We start from the raw sequence: 27,015 nt of genomic DNA, 5'->3' as shown, positions 1-27,015 counted from the left end.
TTTATTTTTACTAAATTGCATGTCAGGCAATAATCGTTAATTAGTTTAACAAATATAGAGGGTATAATCATTAACATAAATTGACTGTTATTGGGACATTGGCTAAATTAAAAATTGATAAATTATTGGATGAATTATTTTATTTTTTTTTTACAATAATTTTTTCAGAGATGAATTTAGAAAGTGATTTTAAAGAAAAAAGTGATTTTAACATCGAAAGAATAACTCTTTATAATCGTTCTTGTTTTCAATGTTTACACAATATTGATATTCTAGAAAGACTAGAAGATATATACAGTGAGGCCTCGATTATCCGTGATTCGATTAACCGGCAACATCAATTATCCGGGAAAGAAAAAGAAAATATTTTTGGATCGATTTCAACTTTTTTTGCATCGATTAACCGTAATTAAATCTATTATCCTGGATAATAAGCAACATTTTTTTTCGATTATTTTTGGACAATCAAACACAATGTGATTAAATCGAAAAGGGGAATTCCCTCGACTTTTAAAGTTTTGTGGAGAAACTGATTCTGTTATTGGCTTTCGATGTTTCCTGAAAGAACGAACTCCAAATTCTGGATTAATAGTGAATGAAAAGGCTAAAATATTCCACTCAAAATTAAACAAAAAAAAACGATATGGAATTCACAACCTTAATGCTGCAGGAGAAAAATGATTATATAGCTGCCACAATTTTTGTGGAAAAATTAAAAGAATTCATATCAATGGAAAAACTCAACAATGAAAACATTATTGTGAAATTTTTCCCACCAAATGTGATGTCTTTCCGATGGGTCAGGGTGGAATATGGAGCTTTAAATGTCATTATCGAAGAACTCTAGTGTAAAAACTTGTTACGTCAATCAACAGAGAAGAATTCAAGAAAGCACTGTTCTCAATTAATAATGCTTGGAACGTTATTACTTCTGCAGTTTTGAGAAATGCGTAGAATAACTTACTCTGTCCAGAAAATGAAGGAGTGTAGGCATATGTATGTCTGAAATTTAATTAGATCCTTAAATAATTTTATTATTACTGATATAATTATGTAATTACAACAATATGTATTAAAAAACTACTCAAAGTTGGTACTCAATTAACCGGGATAATTGATTATACAGAATGTTTCCGGTCCCGACCGATACGGATAATCGAGGTCCCACTGTAATATATACTAATATAAATACTACTATATATATTTTAAATCGCTTTATTAATAATTCTCTTTATGACTTCAAATAAATTAAGGCGTCACCAAGAATTTCTTAAACAAACAATTTCAAATCCACTTAAACGTTTCCTTAAATAACTATTTATTATTGCGCACTTCTCTTATTATATAAGTATTAAATAACAAATATAAATATCACCTAAAGTCTTTGAACAGTTAAGAACTAAATACATTAAAGGATGAAACAGATTATTTAGAAAATATTATTTTCTTTAAGATGTCTTATTTCAGTATAAAATGTAAATCAACTTTTGAGTTTAAAGTTTCAAACTTTCATCAATTTACACTCGTACATTTATGCATAGGATTACAACATGGTTGTATGGAAATTTTTCACAATATTACGTTAAGTATCATTCGAACCGAAAATACGATACAACTAAGTACCTTCATCTGAAACAAGTTAAACCATTAAGAAATTGTTGTTAAATTTGTACATGAAGAACGTACTAAATTATACATTAAGCTGAATGCAAACATCACTCATTATCTTGTTATAAATTTACATATTTATGTTCGGTATATGTGTATGCGAGGGCTGACCGAAAAAGTTGTTTCCCCTTCAAAATAATATAAAACATTTTAAATTACTCTTAATAGTTACATTGATATCATAACATTTATTAGTTGTGCACCCGGTCATAGAGTTTCTCGCCATTTTAAAACATGTAAGAAAGTAAAGTCGTCCTACACTGAGTATATGAACAAATGATTTTACAACAATCATCTAACACCCACTTTCTGAGTCGATCAAATTTGGTACATATTATTTTTTCGGCCCAAGGACTAACCCTATTGAAACTGGCTGAAATCCGTCCATTATTTCACCTAGCCCCCATACAAATCTCCTCCCGAAATTGGACTTGATCGGTCATTAATGTTTAATTTATTTATCTCCACAAATTCCGCTCCAATTAAGTTTTATATATGGGGGATTTCACGTCAAGTGAACCAACTTTTAAAATCGATGTCTTCCGATTTACACCAAGGTTAGACCTATTGGATAGTAATTCAGACACAATTTTTCAACAAGATCGGTCCAGAACTTTCTGAGTTAGAGGGGGTCAAAATTTTACTTTTTGACCAAACATGCGATTTTTCTCATCCATGTAACTTATTACCTATTGTTCTTAGCAAAATGTGTTCCAAATAGTTTAAATAGTTCAATCTTTCGAAAAAAAATATTTAAAAAAAAGAATACAATTTTTTTAATATTTTTTTCCGAAATCAAAAACTTTTTAAACTTTTTTTTCAAAATGGGCCCTTTTTTTTTCTTAAAATAAAGCTTGGATATTTACTTTAAGACGACCTATTTGGTCGCTTAGTGGGATGCTAGTTTCATATCTATCAAAAAAATGTTTTGTAACTCAAAACATGCAATTTTTGACTTTTTTTGCAAAATCAAAAACTTTGTGGACTTTTTTTCCAAAATGGGCCCTTTTTTTTTTTTGCTCTAAAGAAAGCTTGCGCCTAGTCCTTTAAGATCTATTTGGTCGCTTAGTGGGATACGAGTGGAATATATAGCAAAATAAATGTTTTGTAACTCAAGATATACAATTTTTGATTTTTTTGGCAAAATCGAATCTTTTTTCCAAAAGGGGCCCTTTTTTAAAATTTTTTTTTTGCTCAAAAGAAAGCTTAGTTCTATTCCTTTAAGAGCTTTTTAGTCTCGTACGATTCAATTTTATGGTGATCAGTCCATAATTGGTCATGTCTCCCATATAAGGCCCACTTCCGAAAATCACTCAAAAATATAAATTATTGAAATTTTAAAAGGTCGGGCTTGACCGACCATACTTTCTTACTTGCTTATATTGCATCTGGATCTCGATTTTAATATACACAGTCGGACAAAACTAAAGCACGGACTTCCCCAACCTCGCTTCGCAACCGAAACACAAATTATCTGTAGCCAGGTGAAGGCGGATAAAAAAAGAATCAGCATGACTCCACCTTTGAATCTGCCACCGATGATTGTTGTCTCAATTAAATTTGGTGAACTTTTTTTGATGGTCAATCCTGTTCCGTTGCATAATTTTGGAGAGTTTAAGTATCAGTGATCCAACCTTCAATGTTAATACATGTTGTGGCATTCCGACTGGTTCCAATGAATTAATAAATTCAGCAGGATAATTGACGGCTTCGTTCATTACTGTGTCAATTGATTTGTATTTCATTATTTCGCCAGCCAGTTTCAAATGAATTCGCTATTGAGCTTGTTGACATCATATTTTTGTTTGGTGCCAAAATTGCACATTCCCACTGCCAATCCGAATTTATGTAAGACTTGGGAATTCCTTGTCGACAACGGCTTGAATATTTATTTAGATTTGGCAGAAGTTCGGAGGGAACGAAATCTCAGTTATGACGGGATCAATTGGAATTTTTCCATTTCCGATGAACAACAATTGTTTTTAGAATGATTCGGCAGTAGGGTCTTGTAGCAAATGCGCACGCATGTTTGTCACTAGCGTTCGGCTTCTGTAGCTTCACTTCCAGTGAAATAAATTTGAAGGAACTTCGCATCATTATTGGAAAGCGGGAGCAATGATCCAATTAAGTGGTACATTTGGATAGTTTGAAGGAAATACTTGGAAATCAGAGTGATGCCGGAAATTTAACTTGGAAGCGGCTCAGGCGGCTCAATAATTGGTGGCAGATCAAATTTGCCGTTCGAACAGCACATTCCCGGGGATTCATTAGGGAACTTCAAAACTCAACAATGTAAGGAAAGTTGTGATTCCTGTAGTCATCATCCTTATTGTAATGAAATACCGCCAACTTTAAATAGATTCTTTCTCTTGATCGAGCCACTTGAAAGCCATTGGCTTGTAGTCTTTCAATATGCTGTTGGGGTGCCTCTGCAGCTCTCGATGAAGATGTACAGCGACACATTTGCTGAAGCCGTGATTCGAGTCGTAGATGCCCTTTCGCAATTTTCCTCAAGACGTGATTCGAGTTCCGCAGCTGTTTCAGCTGCTCTTCTTCCCTTATATTCATTGATTTGGTTGTGTTTTTACCAATGCCTGTTTTTTTTTGGTGGCCTTTTTCGTAAATTTACACTTAAAAAATTTGTAAACCAATTTTGTTCTTGCTAAAAATTCCAAAACACTTGTTACTTACTAATTTGATTTAACTTATAGGTTTTTAACTGATCAGCACAAAACTGAAATTAACGCAAAGCAAATCTAATCGAATCAAAGTGACTAAATGAAAACAAATTTTATTTGAATAAAACTTTAATTTTTTTATTAAAATTGGAATGCGGAGTTAATTTTTAAATCCGACATACATATATATTTTTTATGATTTCATAAGCAAAATTACAAGGACCCAGATCATTTATCGAGGGTTTATATTCAAATAGAGCTATGAGGAAAATCAACATTTTACAGGAGAGCGAAAAAACTGTTTTTTTCGTTAACTATAAGAGTAATAACTAAAGTTTATTTTACAATATTATTTAAAAACGACGTCTAAATCCTACATATGTTAAGTTTTTATTAATTCCTGATATTCGCACTTTTATGTTAGATAGTACTTTTTACAAGTTGAAGTTTTTTCGATTGTAACAGTGAAATAAGCAGATTGCACTATTTGAACAAAAATAAAAATGAGCTTTAATATAAACTATGAGGTTTTTATGTAAGTAATAGGGCTCATACACAACACCATAATTGATGTGCAATCAAGTGATTGTGCAATTAAGCTGGAAACATACACTACACCAGCATGCTGGTACAAAATAAATTTTTTACCAAAAATTTTGTGGAAAAGGTTGTAATGAATAACGATAAATTTTGTAATGAATTTATTATTGCTATTATCCTAAAACAAAAATGGAGTAAAAAAACGCGTTTGGATGATATAACTTTACAACACTCGATTCAATCATACTGGCACAATCACTTAATTGCACATTCATGATGGTGTAGTGTATGGGCTGTATAACACGAGTTTTTAATATTTGCTTAGTTGAATAGGACATAGTTTTACATACGTGAAGAACTTCGTAGTTGTAAGAAAGTTTATACATAAAGCTAATTAGCTTTCTAGAATTTTCCACAGAATTTCTTTTTGTAGGAAGCTGTGCTTCGTGGGTATTTAAAAAAATTGGCTTACTTTCTCAGCACATTCTCCAAAACGATTCAAATGTAGGCTGTAGAGAATTCATTTTGTTGGTTGATCGGGCTTGCCCGACTATACCATTTTACTTGTTTATTAAAAAGTATTCTTCGTTGCTTTTCACATTTTTTTTTGTTATATTTTTATTTTTTAGAATGAAATATTAAAATAAAATAGAAAAAAGCAAATAGTGCAAATTTAAAATATTATTTAACACTTAAGTAGTGAAGATAGAAGTATGAAATTTTGTAATGTGGTATTCAATATTTGGATCTTTAACTTACTATTTTTTTGTAAAAAAAATTATTGGAAATCTAAAAGGATAGTCAAGGATAAAAATTTTAAAGGACATTTTTGACATATTTTGATCCTGACAGGATAAAATCAAAATAATACGAAATATTTTGCAACCCTTTTTGACCATTTGGCATCAAATTTGGCATAGTAGGATGATTAGAAGTATTTTAAAACATGTTTTAAAAAATTTAAAATCTCTTATTCGAATTATTCGTTTTTTTCGAATAAGAGAAAAATCGTATAATTTGAAAAACCTAGTATTTAGGAATTGTGCGATTCCTGTCAAGTTTGGTCCGAAAGATGTGCTAAAACACATCTTTAGAAAATGCTAATAACTCAAAATAACAATCTAAAAATTATATTAATCGTTAACCAAGGCGGTTTTCATCTAATACACTACATTCTTACAAAATTAAAACATGATGTGTTTATAACGGTTATTAGTAATTTTGCTAAATTTCGATCATATCAAATTTTGATATGATCTTTATCTTATAATAAGCTAATTTTGGATTGTATAGAAATTTCCCGTCTGTCCTCGTAGCACTATCCTTGTTTACAATACAATTGTATACATTTTTAACAGGGTAAATTTCCATTTTAAACTTGAAAGCAATAGATTTAATAAACAGAACCAGAAACAATATTGAATGAAGCTTTTGTTACCACAGTAATGTTTACAATTATTATAAAATCATGATGTAGGAAGGCCATTATGTACATCATGAGAATGGTGATTTTACTTTACATGAAGGATAATGAAGATGATGGCAACGATGGAAATTCTGATGGCTGATGACGATGATAATGCGTATGCTGTTGTTCATACTACTGCCGCTGTAGCTGGTGCTATTTATAATTAAAATTGTTACAATAATAAAGAAGATATTATGTAGAGGATGACGATGATGATAATAATAATGATGACTGAAATAAAGAACAGGAAAAAATTGCACAAAATGTACGTAAATACACCAACTGAAAACAAGTGTAAAATGCTAAAGACGAAAGAGAAAAGAAAGCAAATAAAAATGGGAAATGCTGTATAATAACAAAAATTATAATTAAAATTACTTGTCGAAATCTTCTCAACCATAATGATAATAAATTACAACTGGACTTTATAATTTTTATGCCACTGTTTGTGTGTATCTTCTTTATTGTGACTTTCTTTTATTTTTCATACACATTTTAAGTCTTGGAAATATTTTTTATTTTCAGCACAAAAATACTTATTCTTGATATTAACTATACTTTTTATGTTTATAATTAGCAAATTGGCAACAATTTTTGTTTGATATTTGACAAAAGTGTAAACGTTGAACTAATAAACTTTTCAGTATACAAACTAGTTTTACTAAAGTGTTCTTAATTGGAATACAAAAATAATAATGTCTATCACAAAACATAACATTCGCTGCCAGTTACGAGTGAGTGAGGGAGTACCTAAGAATTATGGTTCTAAGGTAATCAAGGTTTGACTACTAAATACTTAAATATATGAACATTTTATTTATTTTCATAGTTAAAAATTTTGTTTAGTTTGCTTATGGTCCAAAATTGTTCTAAGTTATATATTTTATTTGAATTTCGAGTGTTGTAGCAATACAAAATACAAATGTGCCCATTTTCAATTTTTGAGGCAAAAATTCAAATGTACAACTTTCGCTTTTTGAGAAAAAAATTTTACGGTTCAATTCCTAACACCTCGACGATATAAATGACAAAAACTTATGCCAATTGGTCACTCAGTTTATATATAAATTGCTGTGAAAGTTTACATTTTTTAAATAACGTTTTCAATCTGAAAAATGTAAAAAAATAGCAGTAAGGAAAAAGTGATTTTTTTTTTAAAAATTAGTTGTATCTAATTGCGTTTTCTTTTCTGACACAAAATGTTGCCAACATATTTTGTACCATTTATTAAGTATTACCCATACCCTCATAATGTTTTACATTTTTAACGATCACAATAGAACAAAAACCATTACCATTTATGTACCTTCTAAATGTTGTAAAACTATACATTTTGGTGTTTAAAAATTGTTGCATTTCTAACCCTTTGAAAAATTGAGGGTGAAACGTGTAGCACATCTTCGGGGTTTTAGGGCAACATTATTTGAAAAGAACACGTTATACCCTTGCCAAACTAAATTTTTTTTAGAAAAGAACACAGAAAAGGTTAAAAGGCAGAATAAAGGCATCATTTATGCCAGAAAAGAAAACGCCATAAGATTTCACCAAAATGGATTACAATACCGGAGGTGTGTGCCTTAAATAAACATAAAATATTTTACTAAATGTTTATATTATATGTAAAATTTCAGGTTTTTATCAATCATCTTTATTGTGAAGTTGCTAAAAAGTTGTTTGTCTTCTGTAGTACAGAACTTACGTTGCCTGCATTTGCCCAAGGAATATGACATATGCGGTTATTTGTGGGAAGGCCAGGCTTCATTCCATACTAAAATTTTTTGCAACTACTTGCACCGAAGCAAATAATTTAATTTTTTCATGAGAGAAGCATGAGAGCTTAATGTAGCAAGTTTTATAACAATAGCGAACGTCAAAGACATACACAATTGCATACGCAAAATTTACTTATAGCGGAGCCCCAAGAAAACCCCAAACAAACGAATAAATGCTATTTGTAGAAAATGCTATAAGAATATAGATTGAAATCTTTTTTGAAAATGTTTGGTGAGTTGGTGGGGGGTGGTTATCAGAAAGTTGGGGGGGGGTGTTATTGAAAATTTTTTTAAAATGCTTATATTAACAATAGGGGATTCTACACAAAGTTTTATGATGCTAGCTCCCTTGGAAATAATTTTTGCCGCAATTTTGGATTTTTGCAATAGTTAAACAAATTTAATGTTAAACAACATAATTGCAATTAAAAATAGTTTTTGTATTTCATTTCCCACAGATGTTTAAATACATTTAATATATGAATTGTTTTAATATAAGAGAAAATTCTGTCACGTACGATATTATATTTTATTTATTATAAAATCATACAAAATTTGTTTTTATTTAAAATGACGGATTGTAAAGGAAAAATATTTGGTTTACTGTAAGAAATTAAAAGAAAACATAACGCTTCTCACGATTCCCAAGTTTTCGCACATTTCTACATGTACCTCAAAATTACTTCCGTTTAATGTCACGTACAATGTACCCTTATTTAGCTCAATGTTTGGGACAACAATGTTTCGAAAGAACTTATTATTTATTAAAAAAAATATAGTACCCTCTGTATGGAACATAAAGACCAACTTATTTTTCAGATACTCTTATTTTTGCAAAATCTATTCCTCTCTATAGGCGTACAAATGTCACGTACGATGACATTGAATTGCCTATATATCAACTCGCAGATTGCTGGGGACCGATTTGAAATTAACGGATTTTGAAACAATTTAGCATTGGTCATCAATTTGTTAAAATTATTTCTTAGAAATCACATTTTCTTGATTGTTTTCTAATAACTAATTTAATTTCCTTCAGGAAGCAGCACGTCTTACTTGCATTTACAGGTAGGATCACTCGATTGCTGCAATAAGCCAATTTTATACAATTTTTATTGTCCCCAATAAAGAAATTGTCCCAATCAAATAATCTGCAATCACATGATTACCTTATTTTAAATAAATTGTATTGACGTAAATTGCTGCAAAAAGGTTTAGTGACAATAATTGCCGCATTCCAGCCACACGATTGTTCTAGAATACGGCAACTAAGAGAAACAGCTGTTGTGCTAGATGTTAAATTTTGTTATGTTTACATGTATAACAAATTTTAATCTATTTGTGAAAAAATGATTTGTTCACTAAAAAAAAAGAAGAAAAATGCGTCGGCTTTAATTATCGTGTGTGGATTTGATGAAGAAAAAAATTAATAAAAGAAAAGAAGAAGGTCAAAGAGTGGCTCACAAAAACAAGTACTGGTGGTCTTCGGTATTGCCCCTAACACCAATTCACTTTTTTAAATTATAATTACAATAAATACAACAATGAGAACTTCTTTTACTTTCGAAAATAAATGCTGCTACAAATAAATATTTCATTTAAAAAAATTAATATTGCAGCTAATTGTCTTCTTTAATTGTCACACTAGAAGACAATCAATATTGGTGTATTTTCAACGTTTTTATTGGTCAATCATAAGTTGTCTCAAGCCTTCACATGATTTCCGTACCAGGTTTGCATTTGATTGGGCCAAATAAGCACAATATTGTTGTGGTTTGGCATATAAGCCAATAAGTTGTGAAATCACACGATTGAGGTATAAAATAGACCAATAATTGGTGCATTGCGGCAGTCGTGTGAATTTACCTTTATAAATAACTTTATTAATAAATTTGACGATGTTTTTCGTCAGCTCCATACATTGAATAATATGAATATAAAACAAGTAAGAGTTTTATATTCGGCTGTGCCGAATCTTGTATATCAAAATATGTACAAAAAAAGGGTGCCGCGATAGACCAGGGGGGCCTATCGGGGCACCGAAAAGAAATTCGTTCGAATTTGTATGCTTTATACTCTGTATTTCGAAAGTGTTTCGATTCGAATCGAATTACGTAATAACCACCCAGTTGATTGTGTGCTGAACTATTAATCTGGGTGTATCTGCAGACAAGCAAAACTCTTCGCAGTTTGTGATGTTAAAAAAATGATGTAGTGATTAATTTCTTAAAAATTTTAATGAATTATGTCGAAATTTATGTTGATATCATTATACTCGTATACATATTATTGACAATAAAATTTATTTCTGACTAGCTGACCCGACAGACGTTGTCCTGTCAAATTAAAAAAAATGCTTGTGTTCTATTTGTGAATTTGTGAGAAGCGGTTTGAAATGGGTAAAAATAGAAAAAAAATAGAAAAAAATGAAAAAAAAAAAACGTATTGTTGAATGATAATTTTTATTCATATTGGGTTATGTTTGATTTAAATTTGATTTTAAAATATGTACAATGAATCTTATGGTCATAGAATAAAGCAATTAAGACCCTAAGGGATGTTTTCTCATTAGTTGATTATCTTTTTTCCCAACGAAAAACTGCAGATTAAAGAAATTTGGTTTTCTCAATGTCTCATTTGCTTTTATTCTGTCGCAAAGCTAACCCGACCTCATCTGCCAATTATTTATTTATCGTACAGATAAATTCAATCAGCTGACTGCTGTTCATAGTTTGTATGTGTTTGTGTTTTTGTAAACGAAATTAAATAGATTTTATAAAAAAAAAGTTTAATAGAGGAATTAACATTAATTTGATGGAGGATGAACACGAAGAACATGAGTTCCAAGTGAATGCTGAAAAATTTTATCATGCCAGGCCTGCCTGATAATGAATATTTCAAAAGATTCCGGCTGTCGATGGCCACGTTAAACAGCTGATTTATGTAAACATGTTGTCAATTGAAGGCAGGGTTCCCAACTTTCACATCTATTTTGAGAGGTATTGCCAACTGAAAATAATCTTTTTTGTCGGTATATTGAGAAAAACAAAATTGTTAACGGACAGTTTATCGGCCTAATAAATTTATGTCGACATTTAGTAACAGGCAGTTTGTCGATACATTGAGAAAACGGGCCTAAGTCTATTATCAAAAACCAAAGTCTTGCAACAACAGAATACATGTAAATCAACGTACATATTTTGAGCTTTTATATAAGTAATTTAATTTTGGTCTGAAAAATGAGTGATCACAGATCGAACTCCTTTTCTTGATTAAACGCTTATTGGTCAAGTTATTATCGAATTAAGATAATTGGAGTTTTTATATAAAAAACAGATTTTTGGTCAGAAATATAAGTGATCACATATCGAGCTCCTTTTCTTGATTAAACGCTTATTGGCCAAGTTATTAGCCAAGTTATTTTTTCTAATATAAAAAAACCGATTTTTGGACAGAAATATGAGTGATCACAGATCGAGCACTTTTCTTTAATAAACGCTTATTGTCCAAGTTATTAGCGAATTTAGATATTGTGAGTTTTGATATAAAAAACCGATTTTTGGTCAGATATATGAGTGATCACAGATCGAGCTGATTTTTTTTTATTAAACGCTTATTGACCAAGTTTTATGATTATATCCCTTGGAAATAATTTTTGCCGCAATTTTGGATTTTGGACACATAGTGCAATAGTTAAACAAATTTAATGTTAAACAACATAATTCCAATTAAAAATAGTTTTTGTATTTCATTTCCCACAGATGTTTAAATACATTTAATATATGAATTGTTTTAATATAAGAGAAAAATCTGTCACGTACGATATTATATTTTATTTATTATAAAATCATACAAAATTTGTTTTTATTTAATATTGTCCATGTTATTAGCGAATTTAGATATTGTGAGTTTTGATATAAAAAACCGATTTTTGGTCAGATATATGAGTGATCACAGATCGAGCTGATTTTTTTTAGAAAAATCGATTTTTGGCCAGAAATATGAGTGATCACAGATCGGGCGGCTTTTCTTGATTAAACGCTTATTGTCCAAGTTATTAGCGAATTTAGATATTGTGAGTTTTTATATAAAAAAATCGATTTTTGGACAGAAATATGAGTGATCACAGATCGAGCTTCTTTTCTTGATTAAACGCTTATTGGCCAAGTTATTAGCGATTTTAGAATGAAGGCAACACTGGAATACATACTTTTAATTAGATTTTTAAAGTTTAGGGAATCCCCATATATATAAGTAGTGTGTTTGGATCCTCTAAATTAATTTTTTTATATGACAATGAATGATTAATTTTATTTGCTATGTAATTTTATTTCAATGGATATTTTCTATTGGTCGTAAAAAACTATTGTGGATTATTGCGAACATTTAAAAAAAATAGCCAAATCAGTCCAAGCGTTCTGCGATTTTAGATATATTGAAAAAAAGTGGGCGTAGAAGTGGGCGTGGTAAATTTTTCCTTTAGTAAAAACTTAAATAGGATTTCTACGAACATTAAAAAAAATTAGCCAAATCGGTGCAGCCGTTTTCCGATTTCATATAAATCGAAAAAAAGTGGGCGTAAAAGTGGGCGTGGTCAATTTTTCTTTCCGTAAAAACATAAGTTGGAGCATTGCGAACATTTAAAAAACTATTTTTTTCCACATCGGCTCAGCCGTTTTCAACTGATGCAATTACCAACGAACGACAATTAATTTTTATTTATATAGAAGACGATAGATATAGGGGTTATATGTGGGGTAGTGTCAATTATGGATCGGTACTCACAAAAGTTGGTAGAAAGATGTAAGTTTATATACTTGTTTATGTCCAATTTCATCACGATAATAATTATTTTAAGGTAATTATGTATTCAAGTAATTTTTTGAGGGGGACCCTCAATTATGGCCCCATTTCCGCCATAATTTACAGTATAACTTCAGAGTACTTAGAACTATTTTGTGCAAAATTGTATGAGGATTGCTCAAGTTCCTTAAAATGTTAAAATTTGTTGTGTCGAGGTTCTACTTTTAATAAGCATTGGGTAAAATTGTACAGTTTCAATTATAAATAACTTTTAAACTGCATGTGCGTTCGACAGTAAATAATTTAATTTTATACACGTTTTAAAACTTACTGCAATCTTTTGCCAAGTTTAATCATTTAAGTGAGATTATAATTAGAAATTAAAACTTAGAAATTAGTTTGATAAACATTTCAATTGTTTGCATAAGTATATTAGTATTACGTACTTATTAATTAGCACAAATAATATAATGTGTTTCAATAACTTCAAAAACTTACTCTATAAGTAAAAAAGTTATGTAATTGTTTAATGTTTTTATTTTATATTGCAAACTAAGGATTTAATTTTATTGGAATTGTTGGAATAAAAATTACTCGAATAGTTGATGAAGTTAAATAAAATTAGATTTGATTATGTGGAAATATTTTGAGAACTCTGACCATAATGTTTGAAGGGACCATTTCTCAACATTTTTGTCTTGCTGGATCAAAAGATCCCGTCAGTAAATAAAACTGCTCAGATGAGTTCTTTTATGACGGCTATTTAAAACTCCTTTTTAGGTGTTTCAAGCGAACTTTTATTTTTACGTTGAAAAAACACTGTTAACTGTGGAGTTGAGTTAATTTTTTTAATATCACCACCTATTGGTATATAACAGTATAGGTCTCCGTTGACTCTAACGTAGAGATTTTTTGATTTAAAATTTTCTGGATAACCGTTATTTACGGTCCCTGTTCAGAAGGCTTCCGAGATAGCAGAACGGTGTTACGTCTTCTCGTCTATTGTGAATGATCTGTTGTTAGAAGTATTTGTTCTCTTTCCTTTAGTTTTAGCAATATTTATCAATTTTTACTGCATTGACCTTAACCTGCACATCATAGAAGTCGTGGGATAGTAGATATGTGTCGCCATCTGTCACCACCTCCATGTGTTTTATATTTGCGGAAATGGCAATAATTTTGTTTCATGTTATTTTATATCGCCGAGTTCTGGTAATTGTGTATGAATGAGGAACATTATATTTTTCTTGTTTTTATGACTTAAAAAAATCTATATAAATCTCATAATGACAAATATTATTAAATCTGCTAAAAAAAATCCTTATTCTCACTCTCTTTTAAAATGATTTATATCTTTTTCTTATAAAATAATACCAAATTGATAAGTATGGGTATAAATTACCATTCATATTTGTTACAACATCTATTGTTGGAATTTTGCAAATTCTACTTGTAGATATTTGTCGCGTATAAATTTAAAAGTTTTTTAATACTGTTAAAGTCGGAATAAATATACTTTTTCTGTTTGTTTATTCTGTTTACAACAATTCATGTCTAGTCTTTTTGTAGCATTAAGTGTCTTTTCATGTTTCATGCAGAGTAGAGAACAAAAACTTCAAAATTGTAGCAAATTGTTTGTAGTCCTTTGCACCTCCCTAAACAAACTTTATACCAGGATAATGCAGACGTTGATAAGGATCTCTAGGTAATAGGCAGCTTTCGCTAAAAGAATAATATTTTTATATTTGTATGCGTTACCAGTACGTTAGATACATACACAGACAAACATATTTATGCATATTTTTTTACTATACATTGTTTGTTTAAATCCACCTTTAGACGTTAACGTGTTTTGTGAACCATTTTTTTTTTTGCAATATTTTCCTTACGTTGCTTTTTTCTGTATGTCGGCTTTATTCTGCTGCTTTCTAACCCCGTTGTTAGAAAAGACTACTTTATTATATGTTTTTTTATTTTTGAAACGGGAAAGATCTGTTAAATAAAACACCAAAGCTTTAAGATTGTTTGTGGTTTGTTATTCTGCTAAAGTGGGTGAGAAATACAATTTTGTTTTGCTGCTGTAGATTTGTGTGTTAGTTACTTGAAAAACATTATAAATTATGTGTTTAAATTTGCGTTTAGCTAGAAACCACTTAAACAAAATATACGTTTTACTTTTAAAAGTTTTTACGTTTTACGATATGAAATATACTATGTATGTATATAGTACAAAACATATAAAACAAAAATTATGAGAGAAAATTATGTTCTTGAAACTAGCACACAGTGGGATCAAGTGCATAATCAAAAGTGATAATAAATCCGAATCTTCTAAGCTATTGGCAGAGGAGGATATATGCTTTAAGAAAATTAAAGTTGAGACCACTCTGTTGAAAATGGTGTCAAAATGTTAGGAAATGTTTCTTCATGATGCAACTTGAACAAATATGAACAGATTTCAATGATTGGAACTTTGTTATAAAACAAGTGGGAAAGTAAACAGGTTTCTGTTCATTTCACTAAGTTGTCTCTTATACTTTAAAAGATATTTAAGTTTAAATTTACATCCTCATTTTTCTAATAAATTACAACACCTACCAAGCCTTTTGGCATTATCTGAATACGTCTACACGCGAAAAAGAATCTTAAAAGGTGTTTGTTTTTAATATTTCTAAATCTGATATATTTTTAAAATTCTAAGTTTATCATTAAACTAAAAAATTATCACTTCTGTATTAAAGATATGACTCTTTATTAATAGGCGCCTGCTTAAAAACGTCGAAAGTGGAGCAAATTTTCTAAAAATTGTAAATTTTTTAATAGCATACAAATTATATACATACATATCTGTTGCAACAACTTTCATACACAACTTTTAAAAAAGGTTAATTATTTTTAGTATGAGAGTGTTTTTATAACCTCCACCACCATAAGTGGTGAATAAGGGTATATATAAGTTTGTCATTCCGTGTGTAACATTGAGAAGTATTCATCCTAGACCTAACAAAGTATATATGTATATTATTGATCCTTATGAAATTCTAAGTCGATTGAGCTATGTCCGTCTGTCTGTCCGTCTGTGTAAGACACGCACCGCTTACGCAAACTTAGCAAAGTTGCAAAAAGCAGGTCGGTATTGAAAATCAGCGAAATCGGTACAGTAGAACCAAAGTTACGAATCAAAATGTGGGACAAAAAAATTTATAATTTTCACATATTTTTGGTCATTGGTAAATATATTGCAGCTAATTCCATAAAATTTTGCACTTGTATGATAAAAGGAGTAACCTTGATGAAAATTATAAGAATCGGTCCATGATTTCTCCTAGCCCCCATACAAATTTCTTCCCGAAATATGGTTTAATGGTCTATAAATGCCTACAGAATAGCAGTATCCATAGAAAATTTAGCAAAAATGAGTTTCGTGGTAAAAAAAATTACATTACCAAATTTTTCGTGTATCGATCCATATTTGACCATAAAAAGTACACTTCCGAAAATGACTTAAATAAGTATAAATATCTCATAAATGTCGCTATCAAGTTGAAATTCGACATGAATAATCCCCATGTATACCAAAACCGCAGCACCAAATTCTATGAATATCAGCCTATAATTTATTATAGCTCCCATTAAGGACCATTTCCGAAAAACACATTAATCGGCATAAATATCTAAAAAATATCAATATCGAACCAAAATTTTACACAGATCCGTAATTTATATTTGAAAATCATACTATAGGATTTTGTGAATATCGGGCCATATTTGACCATAGCTCCCATATAAGGTCCTCTTCCGAAAATCAGTCATAAATCTCTTATAAATATCTTTATCATGCTAAAATTAAACAAAAATAATACTCATATACATACAAATCACTGTGCCGAATTTTATGAAGATTGATCCATAATTGGTCATAGCTCTCATATAAGGACCGTTTCCGAAAAATATCTTAATAAATATCTAAAACATATCGATATCAAAATGAAATTATACACAGATCAGTAATTTTTATCCAGTTATTTTACTTCAAATTCGGACTTGACTTGATCCAGTGAAAATAAAAGGTACGGAATAAAATATTTGTTATTTAGTAAAAAAAGGGTGAATAATTTTTGAATTGATACCGAAATAGAAATTTTAGCGTCTAAACATAAACATATCTGGCGAAATATTAGCAGAATCGCAATTAATAATCAAAACATTAATTTAGATTAAAGTGGTGTTGAAAGTGATGGAGAATGTGATTTTGAAACGGCCGTCGAAAGTGATATTGAGGAGGATATTAATAATGATTACGTTGAAATAGACGAAGGCCATGATCTTTAAATATATATTTATAAGTGGTGTTATTAATCGCGTACTTAAATGTTGCAAAATATTTAATAAATCTAATGATAAACACAAAATATTGCAAAATTACGTTTTGTTGCAAGAAAAACATGGAGTACGTCTTATAAATTATGTTATGCATTATGTTAAACATCATCGGACATCTTTGTTTAACATGGTAATACACTTTTTGTGTGTTTATAAATGCGTTAATCATACACTGTCTGACTTCAAATTAGCCACGTTCACTGACAATGATATCAAAATTTGGACAGATTTGTGTAGTTCCCTAAGACCACTTCGTTCAGCAAAGATACGACAAACGTTGATAGAGCTTGAGGGTAAAATACAATTTGTTATAAATAATTCAGAAAGAGTGACTAATTCATTTACTAAAGAAATAGTTATTCATTTTAAAACCAGAATTAATGAACGACTAAAGAGTTTGACAATTTGGCAATTGTTTTGTAGATTGTTCGGGAGGGAATCTGATCAGAATATTTATTGATAGACTTTGTTTTCGAATGTTTTCTAACATCATTAATGCTTGGACTTAACGTTATTTTTTGTTAAAGTATTAAAAAACTTACATCAAAACTTTTTTTATATTTTTAAAAAAATTTAAATAAATCGAATGAATTGATTAATTTTAAACGTGTGATCGAATTATTCGAACAAGTTAAAATCTTGTTAGAGGGGGTCAAAATTTGACATTTTGGCCAAACATCCATGTAAGTCATGCACGTAAAAAAGTTTTCGATTTTGCAAAAAAAGTCAACAATTTATGTGTTGAGTTACAAAATATTTATTTTGATAGATACAAATATCGCGTCCCAACAGCTCTTCAAGGAAAAGACCTAAGCTTTCATTTGAGAAAAAAATAGAAACAAAGGGCCCATTGAGAAAAAGTCAAAAAAGTTTTTGATTTTGGAAAAAAATGTCAAAAATTTTTAATTTTTTTTAGTTTTTATTTTTTGAAAGATCTAAAGTATTTGGGACACATTTTGCTAAGAACAATAGGTAATCGGTCAGAGAGTTCTTAACCGATCTTGTTGAAATATGATGCAAATTTTATCCCAATCGGAAGACATTGATTTCAAAAGTTGGTTCACTTGACATGAAATCCCCCATATACATATATATAAAGATTAATGCATGTCTGTTTTTTGTTTGTTTAGCGATCCTCTTGAAATTTTTTTCGTATGTGCTTCTATATCGGGATGGAAGCAAGGGAACTTTTTACTTCCCATAAAAAGTAAATATTTATTATGGAATATTTGGTGAATCTGGTGAATTGTAATTGTGAAGGCCGCAAAACTTCCAATACATATCACACAAAAACTTACATTTTGATAATTGATTTTCGAGTATAGTATTACCTTCTCCTATAAATTTCAAATTATTTGAGTTAGGGCCTATCTACGTGACACCAACGAAATGGTATCCGATTATAAAGCTCTTCCTAGGACACCGTCAGTAAAATTAAAGTAATTTTTGTATTTCCTTCTTTTTTTAAATAAAGAATTACTGTAATATAATTTGGAATTTAACAAAATTTATTTCAATTATTGAAAAATTATTGTATGTACTTTATATTCCGTAATTATAATCGAATTCAAATGATAGTGGAATTGATGGAACAGTAAACATTCGATTGTTGACAATATCGGTTGTGATAACGAATCCGATTTCTCTAGGCGGATTGGAATATTGCCAGAAAAAACTTTATGTCTTAGAAATAAGACAATATTTTTAGAGTGATATTTGGACAACCACTACCGAAGATATTTGCGAAAAACAAAATAAAGTCAAGGTGAAAAAGGAAAATCTAAAAATTTCAAATTTAATATATTTTAAGTTACAAGCTGAACAAAGTTTTCCTAACCAGATGTTCGATTTTGACACCCTATATATCATATTTTTTTCGATTGATTCCACTGTGCGACATATGTAACATATGGCCACTTAAAAACTCATATTTTACAAGTATTTCTATATGCTGTTTTAAGTTTTATTTAAACTTAAATTAAATATAGTTTTTGTATTTATATGGCTTGCTAAAAAGTTTTCTGATTGCATGGTGGTAGTGGTTATTATAATTTTGTCAATTAAAAGGATAGCAAAACTCTGAAATGGAAACGTATTCAAATTTCTTGTTTAAAAATTTGATATTTAAATTAAATATCATCTAATTCAGTTTCAGAGTGAGAAAGTTTTGAACATACTTAATGAAAGTTTATGATTTTAATTACATATACATATATAATTTACTTTTTATGTGTTTTCTAAAAAAAATTATTTATAAATACTAACATTACTCAGAACACAATTTTAGTTATACTACATGAATTTCATTAAATTTTATCCGTTAGATATCTTCTTTGTCAGTTCAAAAAGTAAATTCATGAAATTCTACATTTTAAAAACTTTTAATGAGTTTCAGCTGCATTCACAAAATTCAATATAAATTTTTGAAAACTCTCAGCCTATCAAAAACTCTTTGACAATCAACTTGCATGTACTCTATTATCAAGTCAAAGCTACAAAACACTACAAATTTGTATTCTGCACTTTCTTTGTCGTCATTCCGAGAATATTTTAATAAAAGTGAATATTTGAAATGTGCTTGAATTATATAAGTATATAAAACTTCTGCTAACATATTAATTCAATTTTATTTATTAAAAAACTTGTGTTGTATGAGCACTAAAAAATGTAAAAATAAACTTACCTGTAATGTAATTTTCTGCAACGCAAAATATTAAAAAACATGTTCCTGCTGGTTTTCATACATATGTCTGTATATTAGAGTGTCCCTTAGAATTAAATTTTTCGTAATGTTGACACGGTACCCGCTGAAAACTTTCGTAATGACCTAAAATACCGCCAAAAAAATTTAGCTTGTTCTAAGAAGGGCAACCCGTGCCAACTTTCGATTTAGTTTTGAGGTGCATTTACAAGGGGGAAAATGCATTTTTTCAGTTTATTTATTTTAAATTTTTGCCATTAAATAATTACTTTTGCAATTTAATTTAAAATAATCGAAATGTGTACGTAATTGTCGTTCTAGTAAGATATAAAAAACAAAAATTGGTCAAAAAATTTTAAAGTTATTAAAAAATCGCCAGGCCATTAACGTGTCTCAGGCCACTAGAACAAGAACTGTAGGAACAAAATTAACATATTTTGAGTAATATTAAAACAAAAGTTTATTCTTACTTAAAATATATCCATATTTACTTGTATATGAGTTTTTATCTTCATAGGATACAGTTAACCTATTCGCAGTTATAACCAAACAAAAATATATTTTTTAACGGCAGTTTCAATTTCAAATTTTTAAAAATTTTGTTTAACAAATTTCAGAATTTTTTGATCATCAGATTGGGATTTATTGACAACATAATAGGTAATAATAATGTGAAAAAGGTATGTCAATACCTCTTATATTTTGCGATATAAATTTTGCGATTTTCGAGAAAAACTATTTTTTTTCCATATTTTGGCGAATGAGCCCAATTTCCAATTTAATTTTAGGTAAAATCTGTTCAGAATATTATAGTCGAGGTAATTTTAAATATAGTCTGAAAGTTTTCCTAAAATCGGAAAACGTTTACCCTTAAATCGTGAAGGTCAAAAGTAAAATTTTTCAATATTTGGAATTTATAATGGAAAGATAGCGAAATGTTATATATTTTTGGGCCGATTTTGATGAAACTTAAGAAAAATATAAAATAAAGAGTAGTATTTACAATAACAGCACAAAAATGGAAATTAACCCTTAATAGCACTTGGGGTCCAAATGACCCTGAACTTTTAAAATCACGAAAACACAGTCATACTTATTACCAAATTTCTTTCGACCGACCTAACTGAGCACTTTAACGAAGTCTACATTCCTAAAATTGAATAATTTTTTCTAGGCGGGAATTCCCGGTATTCCCGGGAAATATCAAAATTAATCCTGATTTCCTGAGAAATGAAAAGTGTGGGAAAAGAAAAACACAAATATGGAAGCTATGATTAATTATGGATGGATCATTATAAAATTTGTATTAAATTTCTTTTGAATGCCAATATTTTTAAGAGATTTATGCTCGTTAATGTGATTTTCGGATGGACTGATATCGCTTTATCGACGCAGAATTTGCACGTTACAAACAGAAGTATTAACCCAATATACTTTTCTCTGCTCTTGTTATGTAGGGTATGCAAATAGAGATGTTGATAGATCCGGAGCGCGAAATTAGCTACTGGGCTCGAGAGGTCGATGATACCATGTGTTACGAAAAACAATACTATGGAGACATTGTTGCGGTGTCAGTCTTTCCATGATGAATTTCAAGCATTACTGAATAAAAATAAGACCTGTAAAAAGACTGTAAATGAAAATTGTATGACCTAAATATCTGCTGGTTTATTTTGCAGTTTATATATTTTAAATGCATAAAAAATATATATTTTTGTTATGTATGAAGTTGCAGGAAATGCATAATTGAAAACGGACATTTATTGCTTTTCATTATATTTGGCGTAAAAATGGAAACCACAAAACAGTAGTAAAAACTGTAGAATTGCTCAATAAGTGAACACTTTTATTCAACGAGCAAATGCATATTTGTGTGTATTTTAAATTCTGACAACTTTGTTAAAAATTAGAATTATTATTTAACTTTTCTAAAGGCTGATGAAATGTCAAAGAAAATTTTAATTAACTTCGATCTAATATGTTTCAGTGAAAATCGTCTGGCTCTTTTAAACAATATGTGAACAATTAACTCACAAAGGATTTGCCAAAGCCAAATCATTGGAGTTCAATTTCAACGAAATGTTATCCCACTTGTACATTTTGGTATGCTGTAGTAAATACGATTAAGGTTAAGCACCAAATGGATAAAAAATGTGTTTCGAAAAATATCACATTTAAATAAACTTATTTAAGATCACAAGACTTGACAATTTTATTTTGTTTAGTTAAAGAAATTACAATAATAGAAACTTCTTTTGAATGTTATATTAAAAATTGTGTTGCTTTATTTAGATATTGCAGTGTGTATAATTTCATTTTGTATTTGGTGAACTTGTAACATTTCACTTGTATACTTGGGTATGCCTAAACAGCATATGTACAATTATGTTGTAGGTATTCAACATGAAGTAAGAAATTGTCCTAAATACACACACTCATCTCTAAGGTATTCTGTTTAAAGTTCGTGACTATACACAAATTTAAACTTTTACAATTTGAAGCTGTAGAAGTTTTTGATGTTTTTTAATTCATATATAAGTTATGAAGTTGAACAAAACGTTTAAATTATAAAATTTAATTGCAATTATTTGTTTATAATGTATGGCTTATTAAAATTTATTTTGATAACTTTTAAGTTATCATATTTAGTTATTTGTAATTTTTGGATAATTTTCTAAAATTTTAAACTTTAAAATTTAGTTTACAGCTGTTATACTAGATGTAATAGTAATATTCATATAAAAACTTTTGTAAGCATTTACAAGAAATTGAAAAATATTTTACAAAAAAGAATTGTTAATAATAAAAGTGCATACAAAGATATTAAAAAAAATTAGAATACAATTTTTGTTCGCTTACTTATATTCTATATTGATATTAATCATACCCATGCTGTAATCATTTATTTGGCAGCCATAAATTATGCAACACATTTCTGTTTATAAGTATTTAATTGTAGCATGCTGCTTATGCTCGTAGGTAGCGTATACTTAATATTTAATTCATTGAGTTATGCCTATACATAATTTCAATAAAAAGATATCTATCTATTAGTGCTTAATTATTAAATTAATTCCGAGCAAAAATTTTGTGAATTTTGGTAATGGCAACTAGTTACCACTAGTTACTAGTTACCCAGTACATTATTTTATTTAGTAGAATAGGTATTTATTTTTATACAGGTTGGTAATAAACTTTCGCATTTAGCACAGCTATCTAGTGTGTTTGACTTAAAAACTGGGCGTTAGTGGTTCGCCAACAGACAAAGCCATTAATTTTTTTGTTCATATCATATTCATTTATATGTTGATGTTAAAACTATTGTTAACTTACAATAAAATAACTCGTACATGGAGCAGTGAGTTAACAGCTTGGAATAAACGAAAAAAGAGACCAATTATTAATATTTGTGCATTAAATCGAGAACATTAGCTTTTATTGTATTTATTTCCACAAACTAATTATTATATTCAAACTTGATATATCATAAATTAGAGATTAATGGAAAAAGACACAATAGTGTTTTTAAGCCTATTTCATATTTAAGGTTGCTTTTATATTTGGATTATGTTGAAAACATCATGTAAAACATATAACAGCACATTATTGCCTAGCAAATTTCATTTCAAGTTTTCAACATCATAACTAAACTGATTTTTTTTCTACATCCTCTTTAATAAAACTGTTAAAGTTACAATAAAATTTCAATTTTTATCTTGTTTATTCACCAGCATAAAATAATAATTTCCATATGCCTTTTTGCAACATAAACACAAATATTTTAAAAAAATGACAAACCGCAGGTGAGACGGTTCATCAATCTTGTTTTCATATTTTATTTATTTAAGCATGTTTTTTTTCTTATTGAGTGAGAGAAGCAGGAACTGAATCAATATTTGTGTAAATGGACACACGTTAGGTTAGTGTGCAAACATGCTAAGTCCAATTTTTATGGAAATTGAGATTTTAATACAAAACGCTAGAACAAATAAAAATACACTGTTTGCGTAAAATAATTTTAAAATTAATTCCTTTTTTCTGTGCTAAGTCGATTTTATATAGTCAAAATTATTATCTAAATATATAATAGCACCAAATATCTTACTAACACCGTAAATCATAAATTGTTTAAGCAAATATTGACAAATTTTGAAATATATTATTATCCCAGCTCCTGACATAAAAAACGTTGCTCCATTGCATTTTGAGAGCAAGTTTAGTGATAATAGAGACTTTAAATCTAATAACAGAGGTGAAACCTTAAAAATAAAATAGTCTTATAAGAAAATAAAAAAAACCAAATAAGTTATCCGAAAAACGTATTTATAAATCACCAACACATTTCTTCAAAACTGTGATTATTTATCCTTAAAAATTATACAAAATATGTAATAAAACTGCATTAAAAGATTTCAAAATTATTTAAAACCAAGAATTTTAGAATTTTACTTAGCATTTGGACTTAGCATGTTTTCACACTAATCTAACGATATGTATATTGCTGTAGTACATATGTTAGTGTTATAGTCATAAGTATATAAGTACATGTAAACCATACTGTTGGATAAACCTTACAAGCTGCCACCCCTCATTCATGTATATCAGTGTTTGCATATACATATATCCAGGGGTCGAATGTGATCGAAACAAAAATTTAACCATTCACTGCTTTATTTTCAACAGACATCGATTATTTCAATATTTTTAAACAATGTTTCAAGCTCATGTTCTCTTTGTGCCAACCACTGATGTCTGTACATACATATAAATAATATATTTGATTGTTTTTTGGTATGACTGGCAGTGTGTACGCATTTTTGTGACTTAATGTTTCAATTTACACAGTTACCATGGTATAAATGAGGATCCATTCAACGGTCTATATATCTATATTTTTCAAGGAATTTTTACAAATATGCTTCTGTGTCTATTCGTAAGCAATACAATGCGTTTGGTTGGTTATGTACTTGTACTCGAACATGAGGTTTTAACAGTAGGTGTTTTAAGTAAGATTAATACTATTTTTTTAATATTTCTCTAGTACAGAGACTTACATGTATGATCACATATGCAGTAATCATTTGAAATCCATTCTTGTTTTCATTGGAAAATTGAAAATGTAAATAATAGCTAATTCTAGTGTTCGTGCAATTTCTGAGTAATGCAATTAAAATATTAGTTTATAATTACACTGTCCAAGAGCATTTTTGGAACAGAATAGCGAACCTATAATTCTAAAAGTGCATGTTGAGTAGATCTTTTTTTTAGAATAAACTTATAGTCCAGCTGGTCTGAATTATTTTTTAAAGTGGGTCAAAGTTTTCATTTTTTGATCGAAGGAAGCATTATACTAACTGAAAAAATTTTTGTAAGTTAATATCTGAGAGAATTCTTATGGTCAGAGTTATATTACGAAATTTTATGGGAATCATTTTTGTGGGCGATCTTAACCCTCTAGCTCCTCTCTTTAAGGGTTATTTTAACCCTTTTTTTGAGAAAATCAAAAAAAGTCCTTTCAAAACGGACATTTAAGGATTCAAATATTTTTGCTGGAAAATTTCAGTGGGGATCACCAAAGTTGTAAATAAAGCTCTTTACGCTTAATTAGCAATATTACACGCCACCTTGGGTCGCACATTTTTAAAAAAATCACAAAACATTTATTTATGATCCGAATGAGCTGATGTTTAAAATATAAATAGTCCTAGAGAAGTTCTACAAAAAATATATATACTTATGAAAATTATCACTTTTTGGTGAAGCGTTATTTAGGTTTATTTTTTTTTTTTTAAATTTGTTCGATCTTTTTTTAGTTTTTTAGATATGTATGTCGGGTGGTTCGAAATTGTTCTTTTAAAATATCACCAATATTTGCGATAAAATTTAGAATACAATAAAAACAACTTACTAACAGTCATGTCGCCCCTATAAAAAATTACACGCGTCCAAAGTTGGTACATGTCCCTTAAGAACACTTTGGGGTCCAAATGACCCTGAACTTTTAAAATCACGAAAAACACAGTCTTGGGGTCAAGATCCCAAGTACTCTTAAGAGTTAATTTTCATTTTGTACTGTTATTGTAAATACTAGACTTCATGTTATATTTTTCTCAAGTTTCATAAAAATCGGCCAAACAATATATAACATTTCGCAATCTATCCATTAGAAATTCCAAATATTGAAAAAATTGTCCTTTGACCTTCACGATTTAAGGGTTAACGTTTTCCGATTTTAATAAAACTTTCAGACTATATTTCAAATTACCTGGACTATAATATTCTGAACAGATTTTACATAAAATTAATAACAGTAAGGAAATTGGGCTCATTCGCCAAAAAAATTGATTTTCTCGAAAATCGCAAAATTTATATCGCAGGTACGGAAAAACTATAGGAGGTATTGAAAATTTTTTTTTCACATTTTTATTCCCTATTATGTTGTAAATAAATCCCCATGTGATGATCAAAAAATTCTGAAATTTGTTTAACAAAATTTTTAAAAATTTGAAATTGAAATTTTTTTTGGTTGTACCTGCGAATAGGTTAACTGTATCCTATGATGATAAAAACTCATATACAAGTAAATATGGATATATTTGAAGTAAGAATAATCTTTTGTTTTAATATTTCTCAAAATATGTTAATTTTGTTCCTATATTTCTTGTTCTAGTGGCCTGAGACACGATAATGGCCTGGCTATTTTTTAATAACTTTAAAATTTTTTAACCAATTTTTGTCTTTTATATCTCATTAGAACGACAATTACGTACATATTTCGATTCTTTTAAATTAAATTGCAAAAGTAATTACTTAATAGCAAAATTTTTAAAAAAAACTAAAAAAAATCCATTTTTTCCCCTTGTAAATGCACCTCAAAACTAAATCGAAAGTCGGCACGAGTTGCCCTTCTTAGAATAAGTTAAAAACTTTGTGGTATTTTAGGTCATTACGAAAGTTTTCAGAGGGTAGCGTGTCAAAATTTCAAAAAATTTAATTCTAAGG

This window comes from Calliphora vicina, chromosome 1 (assembly GCF_958450345.1).
Source record: "Calliphora vicina chromosome 1, idCalVici1.1, whole genome shotgun sequence".
NCBI lineage: Eukaryota > Metazoa > Arthropoda > Insecta > Diptera > Calliphoridae > Calliphora > Calliphora vicina.
Note: the sequence above shows the minus strand (reverse complement) of the source record.